At 37.2% G+C, this 12,407-nt stretch overlaps 1 pseudogene; it reads left to right on the top strand.

Moving 5' to 3' along the window:
• The window catches only part of LOC102480517 (translin-associated protein X pseudogene), a 37,597-nt pseudogene that overhangs the window by 2,098 nt on the left and 23,092 nt on the right, over positions 1-12,407 (top strand).

The raw sequence follows: 12,407 nt of genomic DNA, 5'->3' as shown, positions 1-12,407 counted from the left end.
ATGCAAAGCATGACAAGTATGAAAGACTTGTAAAACTTAGTCGGGATATAACTGTTGAAAGTAAAAGGACAATTTTTCTCCTCCATAGAATTACAGGGACTCCTGATACAAAAGAAATATTGATGAATCAGAAATTAAATTGGTTGGTGGCAGGCGAGAGATACTACAGGTAGCCCAGAAGGAGAGGGCATGTATCAGTCCCATCTGGCCATTACTATGGGACTGTAGGAATAGGTGGAGGCTGCCTCTTGAGCACTTCATCAAAATGTGACCATTAATTAGTATGGATGAAATTAACAAACAGTTGATATTTACTACAGAAGACTATGGGAAAGAAAACAAGACTCCCTCCTCTAATGTGCGGGATAAGCAATTTGATACTTGGAGACTGAAAATTACACCTGTTGATTACTATCTGGGAGTGGCTGATTTTACTGGAGAATTGATATGGATGTATATTCACAGTGTGGGGAATGGGGACATCGATAGCTCCTTTGAAGTGAGCCAGGTTTTACATCAGGTTTATAATGGGTTTTCATTAATTGACAACAGAGATTTCTAAGAATCTCTATTCCTTGAAGAAAAATCTGGTCAAAGTGGAGAAAGCTTGCTGTGCCCTGAAAGTCAGAGGTTAAGAAATTCCCACACATATGTTGGTAGATGTATTTTCAGTTAAAACAGAAATGATTGATCAAGAAACGAGCATTTCTAATGCCCTACTCAATATTCTCCTAACAGTCCTAAGAGAGACCAATTTGTAAGATATTTTTAGTATTTCATTTGCCTTTATTGTGGCTTTTACATAAAAACATTTTTAGTTGTATTTGTTTTAAATTGTATGCAAACTGTACATAAACGTATAGAAATGAGACATATCTTATTCATGAAAGTTTGCATAAGTGTGCAAATGCTTAGATGCCTATATGAATTTTTGCTGATTAACCTTCCTTGTTTATCTTTGTAATGTGAACATGCTTCTAAGTGCACTTTCTGCAATACCTATTTTAATGTACTTTGTGTGAATTTGGAATGGTAATTTTTTGGATATCATTTATAATTTAAGTTGGTGGTTTTATTATTTATAAAATATTTCTTAAACTTCTAGACTTCAGATTCCTGTTTAAATTTCTCAATAATATTGTGCCAAGATTCCAAAATAAACTCATTCCATGAAAAAATAATTAAAAATTAATATACTATCAGTACATTTTAACTTAGATACGAGTTTATGAGGTATTATAGTGGAAATTCAAATTCTATTCTGCTTAATTTTAGTTTGAATTTTGAATTTATATGAAACAGCCTTCCAGAAAAATTGACAGATACCCAGATATTAGTTTTATCATTTACTTTTAAAAATAATTATTTCATTTTTTCATTATTATTGTTATTATTTTTATTTGATGAGAGAGAGGGGAAGAGAGAGAGAGAGAGAGCATGCACGCACAAGCAAACTGCTGGGTCCAGGACTCAAACTGCAGTTGGTCATGTGGGAGTGCCTCAACACCACATCACCTGCCAGCCCTACTCTCCATTTATTTTTTCTCCTTTATTACAGGTCTGGTAGGGATTTAGAGTTAACACTGTAATATTTTCACTGGTGAAATTGAGTTGAATTATATACATGCACATACAACGGAAAAGTTTTTTAGTAGTGATTACTTAGCTTTCTTCCCCCTCATTCTATTAGGTATGTTTGGAGGCTTTCTTTGTCTTTTTTTAAAAATATTTTTCTTTCTTTATTTTTTTGGAGAGGTTCTTGCCATAGGGCGTGTGTGCTCGCCAGACAGACAGAGAGAGACAGAGAGACAGATAGTGAGAAATCACCCCCCAAGGGGGATGGCCACACTGCAATCCCTTCTCCTCCATTCTCCTCTCAGGATCTTGGGCACGCACGCACACGTGCCCAGCCTGAGTTTCAAGCCACCAGGTCTGGGACGTGAACTGTAGTCTACTACATGGGAGTCCAACGACATAGCCATCACACTAACTGCTGGTCCCTTTGGAGGCTTTCTAATAGCATCTATTTAGAAATTACATTTAAATAAAGAAGTTTTGAAATACCAAATTAATCCTTTATAGTTGTCTCATGCTATTAGTTGATAAATAAAAGTTTCCAATGAAAATTTCTTAAATACAGTTCAGCAATAAGACAGTTGTCAACACAGCTGAGTATCACAATGGTAGTCTCTAGTAATATTTAGAATTCGAATTTGCCTGCTGAAATTAGCTATAGATTATTGTGATCTGAAACCGTCTCAACCATGACACTGTGAGCCGACCACTAGACCTTTCCAATCACTGTCATGAGTTTTGCAGTCTAGATCCTGGATATTATTTTTTGGAAGATTAGCTCTGTTTGTAAGGGCCGATTCTTTGAAAGTGTAATTTTCTAAAAAAAAAAGAAATCACTAAGGGAAAATAAAACATTGACGTGCCTAATTAAAAAATTATGAATGAAAATTTCAGTATTTATATAACAAAAATATGGGCTGGTAAGAAATAAAGGATGTGCATTTTCCACTCTTATTTCTCTCTGCTTTGAACACTTTCTTGTGTTTTTTTTTTTTTTTTTCTGTATATTCAGGCTGGTGTTATAGTCATGGTAGTAGATTGTTTCCAGAACAGTTTTTTCCTATATGAGTCAATCAAAACCATCAGCTGGGACCTGCCTAGCACTGACCTTGGGTGGAAACTCTGGGCTGTGCAACCGAATTGTCTTGTGGTTTAGGAAAAGTTACTTGTCTTAACTTGATGTTTTGCTAAATAAAATAGTTTGACTTGATTTTCTTTTTTACAGTTCATTTATTTAGTTATTGAGACAGAGTAAGAGAACCCCAACAGGGTCCTGTCCTGGTGCTGCCTCAGCTAGCCTGGATCACAGACATGTGCCCCCCCTGTGTGTATAGGAAAGTCCCAGGATGTGAACCTCTGACCTTGCCATGTGAGTCTAGTGTGTTTCTGCTGTGCACACCAGGTGCCCATGACTTGATTGTTTTTATGATCTCATTCAAGGTCCTGAATTCCATACCTATATTTAAATTTGCACAGCATACATCAGATTAATTAATTAATAATTATGGTTGTGAACTACCCACTATTACAACACTGTGAGATTATGCCAATGGGTACAATGGAAAATGAGTACTGGCATGAACCCTGAAGTGACTTCGAGAATAACATTGCTATTGGGGCTGTTGGTGTCTCAGAAAGTCAATCAGTGGTTTTAAAGGTCACCTGTGCAAAATTACTGATATTGTGAATATGGTTCTTTTCCTACCAGATAATCTTCATGAGACACTACTGAATATAAGTGAAAAAGATCACACCGTACCGGATAATCCTAGGAAATAGTCATGCTGTACTAAAGGAAATTGAGGCAACAAGAGCAATTATTAGAGTCACAGCAGTGAGTGGAGGAGAAGGTTGAAATTCCCTACATATTAAAGAAAAGCCAGACAAGTAACTTACACACAGAGACTTAATGACAGCATAATTCATTTTAAACACAGATCTTAATAAGGCAATTCTAATGAAGTAATCCTAGAATATAATCAACAGTTGAGTATATATTATTAGAATTTCTTTGGAATAAATGCTACCTCTGCTGTTTGTATGAAAACAGGTACCTCTTTTATCCCAGAAAGATAATTTTTCAGAGAAAAGGTAAAAGGAGTTTAAAGTTCTGTTTTCTAATACATGACTGTAATGAGGAAATTCATGTAATCAATCAGTGAAATATACCGGCAACCCTTACATTTATTAAGGAGCAGGGGACCAGCTGCGTATTCAACAATATTACTTCATAAATACTTAATAACGCATTCTATCATCTAGCTATTTGGTTTATAACTAGTTGGTCTGGATCTGATTTGCAATTTTGCTAGGATATTTAAATCACATCTGTCAGATGAGGCCATTGTCTTGTAACAAAAATGAAAAAAACAAAAGCAAGGGATCCACTAGAAACAGACATCTTACATTTTGCAGTTTTAGGAGGTAGGATAATAGGAAATGCTCCTCTGTAGAATTTCTTAGGAAGAAACTAAGATGAGACGTAGAGAAAAATTTGTTTATCAGTTATTATTGTGCATGCTTACCGGAAACTCCCATGGTAAAATGAATAAATAAATGAAAGCAACGAATTTTTTTTCATTTTGTCAGTATAGTTACTCTAGAGGGATTGTTCTTGCACTAGTCAGCCCATTAGACAATAGAAATGGAGCAGATAGACGGAGACATAGACCCTCTCCATCCATTTCCAAATAAAACGAATGTGGGCTTCCTTGTTATTAATATTTGATATCTGAAAACTGCAGGCATGCCTGGCCTCATTAATACCTTGCTGAACTGCATGTGCACGCACATACACACTATTTTTTTTCTCTTAAATACACAACAAGAAAAAGACAAAAAGCAAAAACCTCACAAAGTCACTATCATTTGCCTCATAAAACTCTCACTTGATTCTTTGGGTTAAAAAGCCCAGGAGAAAAAAAGTTTTAGAACCTCTCTGCTTTCTGGGATTTAAATCAAATATTTAACAATCTAGAAATTAAATTATTAAATAGTAATATAGGCAGGGTTCCCAGAAAGATGCAGTTTTGTTATTCATTTAGTTGGTCCCATCTGGTTAAATTGAACCAATCAGAAAACCCAGACTAAAACAATAGTGGGAAATTATTGCAAATTAGCCAACAGACTTTGAGAGGTATATCATGAAAATGTCTCATGTATTTTCCCGTGTGGGTCTAAAATACTTTTCTAACTGCTTGGTGAGCCCTCTTCAACTTTACAAGGAGTGTGAAGAGAGACTAATTCTTGTAAGTTGATTGGAAATCTATTCACCGAGGTACCTAGAGGGCCATTTTGCCAGAAGCAAAATGCTCTACCACGTTGAGGAACAGTTAGGCAGGGGCCTGCTAGATGGAATAAAGAAATCTGTGTTCTGAAATGGTCAGGAGCTGGGGAGTAAAATGTGAAGACACTTGGTACATGCATAAGTCAAAGTGCAGTAAAACAGGAAAGCTAGTATCTAGAGTTCCGTATTACTTTAAAAAGTTTTTCCTCTTTTCCTCTTTCTTCTGCTTTGAAGAATCACTTTTTCATTGCATATAAGTCTAAATGATTCTGTCAATCAAGAGGACTCATCTTTTCAAGTCAATACATAGTCATGTATTGACCCAAGATAGTCTAATCTGACACTTTCCTGGGATTTTAGACCTAGTATAAGCAACCTGAAGGATTGCAGTAGAGTTGATTCATTCTGATTGCATTAGGCCCCTTTTACTGAGTGGCTTAAAAAAAAACACTAACTTATTGTTTTATAGTTCTTGAGGTCAGAAGTTTGGTATGGGTTTTACTAGGCTAAAATTAAAGTGTTAGTAGAGGTGTGTTCTTTTCTGGTCACGCAAAGGGAGAATCTGTTATCTTACCTTTTCTAGTTTCTAGAGACCCTTTTCCTTTTTTTGGTGTCCTTCACCATGTTGAAAGGCAGACGAGTTCTTTTCTCATTGCATCTCTCTGACCCCATCACTCATCCTCCTCTGATTCTGCTCTTCTTGCAATCTCTTTCACTTTTAGAGACTGCTATGATTATATTGGCCGTACCTAGGTAACCCACGCTACTATCTCTATTTAAACATAAGCTGATTAGCAACTTTTATTCCATCTTTAACCTTAATGCCCCTTGGCCATGTAAAATGACCTAATCACAGGCTCCAGGGAACAAGGCGTGGGCACCTTTGGAAGAGATGCTGTTTTGCTTGAAGATCCTGTCACTAGCTCCTTCTTTCCAGATCTCAGCTCTGCTTTGATTGTAGTCCTGAGGCCTGATTTTTGGAATTCTTTTCTGATTCTGAAAACCACTTTGTAGCCTTCCGATAAATTTGTTCTTTCTGCTCGCGTTAGCTAGAATTTACTTCTTTTACTTTAGAAACAGGAACCCAAATTGAGTACATGCTTGTTAGACTCAAGAGCTGATAAATAAAATTGCTAACAGAAGAAAGAATTTCAGATTCTGTCTCCTCTGTCCTTGCTTTCTTTGCAATAGAGGATACCGGTAAGACAAGATGAGGGAGAGACTTGTGGCTTAGAATCTTGTGTTTCCTCAGCACACAGATCCAAGGCAGAGCTTTAGAGATGACACTTTACACATGAAGGTGCTGAAGAAGGATGCAGCTTACTTTCCCTCTCTTGTAAGTAGTAGTGAACAGAGCTTGATAATATTTGTTCATGCAGAAAGGTTTGAATGAATAAGGTCTCATCCTCCTCTGATTCTGCTCTTCTTGCAATCTCTTTCACTTTTAGAGACTGCTATGATTATATTGGCCGTACCTAGGTAACCCACGCTACTATCTCTATTTAAACATAAGCTGATTAGCAACTTTTATTCCATCTTTAACCTTAATGCCCCTTGGCCATGTAAAATGACCTAATCACAGGCTCCAGGGAACAAGGCGTGGGCACCTTTGGAAGAGATGCTGTTTTGCTTGAAGATCCTGTCACTAGCTCCTTCTTTCCAGATCTCAGCTCTGCTTTGATTGTAGTCCTGAGGCCTGATTTTTGGAATTCTTTTCTGATTCTGAAAACCACTTTGTAGCCTTCCGATAAATTTGTTCTTTCTGCTCGCGTTAGCTAGAATTTACTTCTTTTACTTTAGAAACAGGAACCCAAATTGAGTACATGCTTGTTAGACTCAAGAGCTGATAAATAAAATTGCTAACAGAAGAAAGAATTTCAGATTCTGTCTCCTCTGTCCTTGCTTTCTTTGCAATAGAGGATACCGGTAAGACAAGATGAGGGAGAGACTTGTGGCTTAGAATCTTGTGTTTCCTCAGCACACAGATAGATCCAAGGCAGAGCTTTAGAGATGACACTTTACACATGAAGGTGCTGAAGAAGGATGCAGCTTACTTTCCCTCTCTTGTAAGTAGTAGTGAACAGAGCTTGATAATATTTGTTCATGCAGAAAGGTTTGAATGAATAAGGTCTCTTTGTCTTTGTCTCTCTTACTCATGAAAGAAAGAAACAAAAAAAAAATGTAAACCTGAGCAAAAGGAGTCCTGCTTTGGCCCCTGTATTTTTGTGGGACCCTTTTTATTACATTTCTTGTCATATTTCTTATCAAGGAGGAGAGGAATCTTTGAGAACAGGCACTCTATAACCCACTCCCTTCTTCCCTGGACCATGTCCTAAATACTCAGGGCCCTGGAATCTCTTGCTCAAATGACTCCTAGGGCCATGTAACTCTTACCTCCTCCTTTCCTCCACAGTAGATCATAACTCTCCTGTGCATACTTTAGTCCTGACAGGAGTTCAAGAGCATGTGGGCAGATGTTGAACTTGAGACCTGAGGTGACCTTATGTATGCCAGGGAAAGACTCATAGTGCTGAGTAGAATACCCAGTGGAAGCAGCTGAGTCTGCTTTGCGTACAACACCATGCTCTACTGTAGAAATCTGAGAACTCTGAATTCAAACCCATCCTGCCATGTTGTTATTAAAGTATAGTAGGGAAGACTGGAGGATAGAAGTTATTTTGTCAAAAGTTTGTTGTTGTTATTGTTTTAAGACAGTTGAACATATGGAAATGGGCCTCCATTTATATCCTTGCCTTGAGCTCCACAAACAATAGGTTAGCCCTGCTCAGAATAACAAGTGATTTTCCTGAGCTCCCTGCCAATACAGAATTGCAGAAAGGAAGATGGATGGAACATCTAGTATTCTTCTCCTTCTGGGCATTAATGAGGGATAGATGTGAATGGCTGGACTGATTGCCCTGAAGTCTAATCAGTCACGGTTAGTCATTGAGTAGTGTTTCCTAAGTATAAAGCTTTACTCTGAAAGGATTTTGTAAAACAAGATTTTAATGTGCTTTGAAAATTTGTCCAATGAATAGGGGTCTGCTGTATTTTTAGTGGAAATGTGAAGGGAAGGAAGGGGTCTAGAATGAGGAGTGCTAAAACTAGCGAATAATGCTACTGGTCACTTCAGGAAGTGATGTAGTTTGAATTTACCAAGCCCTGTGCCCACATTCGTTAAAGTTTTGTTGTATTATAAAGATATTAAGAGAATGGAGCTTAAACAAAATTAGTTGTTGAAAAGTGGAGCCTTTGGAAAGTCTTTAGGTTATTAGGTAGGTCATCAGGTTGGGGTCCCTATGCCTGAATTCTGGTGACTTATAAGAGGGAACGATGTATAGTATTCTCAACTGGATTGATCTGAGGTGTATTTCCTATTGGGTAAATTCTCTACATAAGCCAAATGATACATAGTGATTGAATGTATAAAATAATAATAATAATAAATAATAGAGGGAGTGAGACCAGAGCAGAGACGTGGACATAGACATGCACTCTTGCTCCATCTTGCCATGTGATGTCCTGTACCACCTTAGGATGCTGAAGAGAGTCCTCATCAGCAAGAAGACTAACCAGATGTACCACCTTTATCTTGGACCACTAAAACTATAAATAAACCTTTGTACTTTACAAACTATCCAGTATGGTATTCAGATATTAAGCAAAAGAGAGTGGACTAAAAGAAGAGATTTGAAGTGCCTTTTTAATGTATTTTGGTCATTTTGCAAAAGGCAGATCTTTTATTTCAGCAACATAACTATGCTGGTTTTAACTATTCTGAATTAAAGTAGTTTGAAAATTCAGAGCAGTTAATAATTCAATTCATGAAACCCTCTGTTAAAATCTATATAAATGTATATGCAGTTTTCTATTTCAATGGCTTACTATTCTTACTATTTTTATTCTTATTGCTTATTATTCTTATCATGACACATACCCGCTTACCAAACAACAAAGTCCTATTAAATTTTACCTGCACTCAGAAACTTCAGATGTCTCACTGAATTTTTTGAATTGAAAGCTGACAAGTACTATAAGGTACATGTCTAAAAGAATTGGCAATGTAAACTATAATTTATTTCTGAGATTTTACTTTAATTTAGTTTGATGCTTTATTGCAATATAAAGCAAAGCATGATTAATAGCAAGTGTTTGATGACATTTACTTAAATAAAAATTTTAGTGTAGAAATATCAGGGCCTTCCAGGTCAAAGAAATGAGTTTAAAATGGCAATATGGAATTGAACTTCAGATGAATTTGATTGGAGTCCAGGCTTAGCCACTTAGCTTCTTTCTGACCTCCCATTTTTTCTTCCTGAGGATAATAAATGTAACCAAGTTTATACGGTTGTATGAAATATGAAATATGATGACTACTTAAAAAGGAAGGGCCAGATGGTGGTGCAGTGGTAAGGCCCAGCTATCCAGGAAGCTAAACTGGAAAGGTTCTGAGTTGGTTCCTGGAGAGCTCTTTGAGTACTTTGGGCACACATGTGCCATGATCGAGGGTTGGCTGAGGCTGGGAATGGATTGTGGCATGAAGAAAGTGAGAAATCACCCCTCTAGAGGGGATGGCCATGCCACAATCCCTTCTCCTCCATTCTCCTCTTGGGATCTTGGGCATGCACGCACACATGCCTGGCATGAGTTTAAGCCACTGGATCCTGGACTCGAACTGTGGTAGACTACATGGGAGTCCAGAGACATAGCCATTATGCCAACTGCTGGTCCCAGTATTCATTTTCTTAATCATCCTTTAAAACTGTGTGTGTCCCAGTATTCATTTTCTTAATCATCCTTTCTTCACATAGCAGTCAATTAATGCAACACTTGTTTTCCAATATAATCATCAAAGAACTGAACTTCCTGTGTTGTGTGAATGATATCAGGGTTTCCTTGGTCTTTTCATAGAGAATCTAGAATCAGTTCTATAGAAAACCTGGTGAATATCATAATTTGAGACAGGAAACTCATTTAAAAATAGTATGTGTGTGTGTTATATGTGTGTATATAATGACTTTTGTCTTGATAAATATGAACCAGTACTCATTGGAATACTAAAGGATTTTCTATTTCTGTCAGCTACTAATATATTGTCTCTCAAAGAAAATTTAATAAATAGCTGAAATTGAATTTTTGCTGACTTTGAAAATCTTGGTAACTTGTGAAGCAGATTCTTAAAAATGCAAAAAACAATAAAAGACAAGACAAGAAGCTCATCAGACAATGATCATATGAGGCAATCATAACACACAAAATCAGCTCAGAAACTTTTTTGATTATAAACTTCTTAAGTCAGGAAATGTGTTCTATATGTATGATTCAGGCACTCACTTTACGGAAATGTCAGTCTTCTAAATTACAATATTTTGTTTCAGAAAATATATTGATACTTTATAAAAAATTTCATTTCTCATTATTATTATTTTTTGTTTTGATACAGGACACACACAATTCTGAGACAGAGAGACACAGAGAGAGAGACAGAGAGAGAGAGAGAGAGAGAGAGAGAGAGAGAGAGAAAGAGAGAAAGCAAGCCACCAGGCCCAGGACTTGAACCCAGTTGACCATGTGGGAGTCTAGCACCTTAATCACCATGCCACCTGCTGGCCCCTGTATTTATCCTTTTAAGTTTTTGCTAATTGTGTTTTAGGAAATGAGCTTACCCATGAAATGTACAATATCCTTCCTTTTCTCTTTATCTGTTCTATTCTTTTTTTTTTGGAGAGGTTTTGGCTATAGGGCAGGTGTGCTCGCCAGACAGACAGAGAGACAGAAAGACAGAAAGTGAAATATCCCCCCCCGGGGGGGGGATGGCCACACCGCAATCCCTTCTCCATTCTCCTCTCCGGATCTTGGGCACACACACACATGTGCCTGGCGTGAGTTTTAAGCCACCAGGTCCGGGACTCGAACTGTGGTTGACTACATGGGAGTCCAGCGACATAGTCATTTTGCTAACTGCTGATCCCTTTATCTGTTCTGTTCTTTAGCCCATAAAATTTACCTTACTGGATCCAGCAGTTAGAGTTAGTTAAAGTTTGGACTCCCGCACGGACGATTTCTCAACTCAAGTCCTGAACGTGGCAGCTTGAAAATCATGTCAAGCGTGTGTGTGCATGCCCAAAATTCCAGGAGGAGAATGGAGAAGAGATGGTGACATGGGAATCCCCCCCCCCCGGGGGGGCTGATTTCTCACTTTCCTTCTTACTGTCTCTGTTTCCGGTGAGTACATGTTCTTTACGGCGAAAACCTTAAAAAAAACTACCTTATTGACCTAGAAAATAGGAAAGATTACCTACATGAACGAAGGAAACTATGTATTGTAGCACATGCTTCTTTCATATAAATCAGTGAAACTTTTTGGTAAATATTGGATTAGAAATACAAATTGAGGGCTTACTACATACCACCCATTGCACTGGTTACAGTAAGATGAATGTGTTTATTCCCCTCATGAATTTTTTTTTTGTATTAAAAAATCTAACTTTACTGAATATAGGAATGGATGGATTTTCAAGTTAATCATTTTAGCTTTATGATTATTGCTTTTATAACCCCTCTGACCCATGGCAAAACTTTCTAACTGGTATATACAAAAGTGCTTGTCTATTCTTGTCAAGTTTCTATTTAGTTTCAGTTCTATAGGTGCATAAACAAATATATTTAAATACACAGGATCATCTGTCACTGAATTACTGGTACATAGTAATGCATTGCAGCTGGTAGTAAGAAATCAACTTCCAAGTACAAGTACGAACTTGTATTTCATGCAAAAATTCAAGTTTTACACTTTCTTGTTCTTACACTAGCATTGATGTCACTAACTTAAAGGCAAACAAATACTTTTGTTTTTTATCTCTGAGCTGAGCAAAAATACAGAGCATTTTCATTATTTCAAATAATGTAATATAATCCTTTTGTTTTTGAACAAAATGGTCAGGGTGCTAATGAAATCATCTTTGGAGGAAGTGTTTAATAAGCATACTGTATTTAAATCAATTCTCCAGTAGGACATGGAGAATTCACTGTCTTTGCTTAAAAGGCTGTATACATAGTTATCTGTCAATTTATATGTGCTGCTCACCTACATTCCCTTATTGAAAACATCAGAATTTCCACATCACAGTTCTTGAAAGGACTTTAAGTCTTAAAATTCTGGTTCTCCTTTGGCTTGCTTCTCTCTTGATTCCACCCAGACTTTATTAATGGTTCACTTCATATCATCATCTCCATCTTCATAAATTTTCTTTAGAACAGTCATCAGTCCCTCCCTAGGATGTTTCAGTGTCGTATAAAGACTCTTCTTTCTCTGCACTCTTTTTCAACCTGGGTCAGGTAGTCCCACCGTATGTTTTCTGTTTCCTTTCTACATAATATGAGAACTGTACGGGTCTTAACTCTTTTTTTGAACTGCCTTCAACAGAGATGGGTTTCAAAACATTGTTCCCAATCATGGAGTGAGTCTTGGCATTTAGGTTTTAACCAAAGGATCAAATGACCTCTCTGTGAAATGCACCTGCACGTTCTCAGCAGGCACTCCATG

The sequence above is a fragment of the Tupaia chinensis genome, unplaced genomic scaffold, assembly GCF_000334495.1.
Source record: "Tupaia chinensis unplaced genomic scaffold, TupChi_1.0 Scaffold000180_1, whole genome shotgun sequence".
Lineage (NCBI taxonomy): Eukaryota > Metazoa > Chordata > Mammalia > Scandentia > Tupaiidae > Tupaia > Tupaia belangeri.
This window is presented reverse-complemented; position numbering and strand designations above follow the sequence as displayed.